Below are 3,637 nucleotides of genomic sequence, written 5' to 3'. Positions count from 1 at the left end.
GTCTCAGGTACAGAAAATCCAATAAACAGAAGGCTGGAGGCAGATTCAGAGGGAGGCTGGGTTCGGCAACAGGAGATCAGACTTCTTCAGGAGGACTGGGCAAAATCTGTGGTCAAGAACAGGCAGAGTCAAAAAACCAGAAAACTTCATGGAACAAGGAACAGTGCTTGAAAGCTGTGACCAGAGCAACAGACGATCTCGCACTGAGCTGTAGATGAGCAGCTGGTTAAATAGGGAGTGGCAGCGTGCAGGTGAGGGTAATTAGCAATCAGCCCAGTGGTGGAGCTGCAGGGCTGAAAACATGACAAAGTGCCAGCCATCTCACAAAACCTTGCTGGGTTGCAAACAGGTGATCCACGGGATAACAAATGGGGAATCTGGTTTGGTGTTATTAGTTGTATTGGGGAAAAACTCCTGTTTGTTCAGGTTTTCCAAAAAAATTGTTAATTCTTTGGTTTGATATTTTTTGTTGCTGCTTTGGTATGTTTGCAGGGATGATAGAAGTTTGGGCTTCAGCTCTGTGGCAAAGCTCAGTTTCAGGACTAGCAGCCGCACATATTAATATGGAAGAATACCTGGCCCTGAGGGGGACACACTTTGGAAATGTTTGATATAAATTCAGCTCCCATTTGATACCAAACACTGCACAAAGGACGCTTTGTCTAGGGAAGTCATTTTGCACAATCCAAAATACCAAAAGAGAATATGCAAAAAGTGCACTATCCTTATTTATAAATACAGTGCTTTAATTAAACCGGTATGGACTGGTACACAGTACCGGCACTTCTAAATAATGCCCTTTAGCGCACCGGGACTTTTTTCTAGTGTCCGCCGCGTACCGGGACTTCTACCCACACCCCTGCCCCCTGCTGTCCTCTCCACAGTTCACAGCTTATAGTCTTTTTGGCGATGCAAAAAAAATGGCCTCATAGAAATCCATTGTCTTGGTGTACAACATGTGCTGTGCAATCAAGAGGGAATAGGCGCTTCGCATTAGTGAGGAAAAGCAGAGGAAAATGATCATGGCTGTGATGTTTACCTGGCTCCAAGAGGGTTCAAAGAGGACCTGAACTGGAGCTGAGTTGAATGATAACTCTGAACAGTCCTTCACTACACAAGAAGACGGAGGTCGCACTTAGCTGGCATTAGCACCTCCAACAGCCATTTGGGGCCATGAGCACAATGCTGTGTGGTGCCCCCCACATGGAAATGAACAATAATACAGGATTTTTCAGTGTTTATCTGTTTATTTCCAAGGTAACTCCTCAATGTTAATGTTTTAAAAACAGTTAGAATAAGTAAGAGGAGAAATCAAAGTCTTGAAAAAACATTAGACAAATTATGTATCAGCAATGATGCATATACTCCCACACAAGATAGCTCTGTTTTACATATCATGGAGGAACATTATCAAAGACAATAGATTTTAGGTGGGATTAAAATGAGAGAACAAATAAAGTACAATGAATAAAATGCAACAATGGACAGTTTAATAAAAAAACTAGGACTCCTCCTATAAAGTACTCTTAGAATAAGAGTTATTTTTTGTACTGTTTTCACGTGTATTTGTTTGATGACAACCCCTAAAACATCATAAACTGACCACTATGACCATGACACGTTTTCTTCTCCTGAGGAAGATTCATTAGGAACTCATTAATATATAACAATGTTTTAAACACTTTCATTTTGAATATATAGATATTATGATTACTATAACTATGATATTACACACAAACCTCCCGCCCGTCCCTAGAAAAAAAAAGATGAGCTTGGGCAATTCTTTTTTTCCAATTAAAGCACTTTGTAAATATTTGTGTTTTGATCTTGCTTCACCCCCTGAACTGATAGGAGGTAGATCTTTCTGTGGTCAGGGTTAAAACATATAAAGCTAAATATCTGTCATTCCCTGGAAGGCAGCAAAAATACATGACAGACAGCAAACACTGGGACCCAAACCACTAATGTGCAGCGTGTGCTTGATGCACATCACTCCTGCATCCATTCAGCTACTTTGGTGGTTTGTCATGATTAGTTTGTTTATCGCACAGAAGGCAGAGCTGGATTTAAAATCTAAACAGACATCTCTTACAGTGAGATCAGCGCTGAGTGGTAGCCAAATAAAGATCTGGGGTCATTGCAGAAACTCTTCAGTATTTAAGTCATGTGTTTATGGGAACTAACTTTCCCAGTTTAGAAAGCCAGCCAAGTCTAACTGGGAGTTAGGCAACGTGGTAACAGACACTGTAAAGACAACAATAGGTAGGATTTTTTTTTAACTATCATTATCTGTCTGATGTGAGTTTCTTTCCTTCTTTACCTCAAGTTGATCATAAAACAGTTTATTTTTCTGTAATGTTTTGAGTCAGGAAAGAATATTCTGATTTAGACTATGTTGAGAAAGTTATGTTTTCCAAAAGCAGAGTGTTTATTCATAAAACATTTAAATCAGTTAAATGGGAGTGTGTTAAGGAATGTTGTTACTACAGAGACATTCTGTTTTAATGAAGGTTGAGATAGCTTCAATTTTCAAATAGGGAGATAAGCAGGTGCAAATCAGCAAGAAAGAAGCAGACGGAAACCAGATAAGATGACCCTGACTGAAGACCAGACGAGAGGGAGACCAACACTGCAGGCTCTGGTGTAACAGCTGAGCGGTGCTTCTCCAGCTCCTATTAACTGAAAACCCCCCTCCAGTCATTGCAGGTAATATTAAAAATAATGATAACTGTTTAAAATAATAGTAACATAGATCGGTCCAGGGTTTATCCCACCTCTCATTGACCACTGGAGACAGGCACCAGCCCCCCTGACCCTGCATGGATAAGCAGGTAGAGAAAATGGTTGGAAGGAATAACATTGATGACAATTATGAATATTATTTATAGTGCTGTTTAAGTGTTTCAAAATTCTACAAAGGTTAAAAAACATACATAGTTACATTTAAAAAATGACATCAATCCTGAAACCTGAAGTGTTCTGTCTGTACAGGATCCGTACGGTAAGACTTATGGTGTGATTCATCTCCAAACAGCTGGATTTACCTCCGCCAACACTTTACAACAGCCACTAGACCAAAATATTGCAAACCAAGAAAGCCCAAAAATAATTTAGTACAACATAACTGTGCTTTGATCGCTGGACATGGGCACCAGACCCCATGTGCACCTGCAGCGATAAGGAAGTGTAGATTATTGATAAATGGATGGATAAGGTAGAGCCCATATATAGGAACAATGAGGGAGGGAGAAAATAATTCCTCGTGTTGTCACCACCACTGGGTGATGAGTGACCACATGTCCCTGATCAAAGGGGACAGCCATTGTTTTGGATGACCTGTCCCCGATTTTAAAATAACAATTAAGCTAAAACAGCTGTAATGGAAGCTTGTCTCACCACCAAATGGGCCGTCGGCAATGTCACAACGACCGTTTTGGTCATTAGCATTTGGTCTGCATAGTGATGAAGGCACACAGACAAAAAAGTTTGTTCCCGCTGTTCCTCTCATTTTACACACTTAAATTGCTGTGAATCTGGTATGAAGATCAGCTTTGTACATGTTAGGTAGTTTTACACGTTTTAATATGTGCAAACTTTTGAAGATCAGGCCCTCAATGTATAAAAAGGATGTCACTCA

Source organism: Fundulus heteroclitus, chromosome 21, assembly GCF_011125445.2.
Source record: "Fundulus heteroclitus isolate FHET01 chromosome 21, MU-UCD_Fhet_4.1, whole genome shotgun sequence".
NCBI classification, from domain to species: Eukaryota; Metazoa; Chordata; class Actinopteri; order Cyprinodontiformes; family Fundulidae; genus Fundulus; species Fundulus heteroclitus.
Note: the sequence above shows the minus strand (reverse complement) of the source record.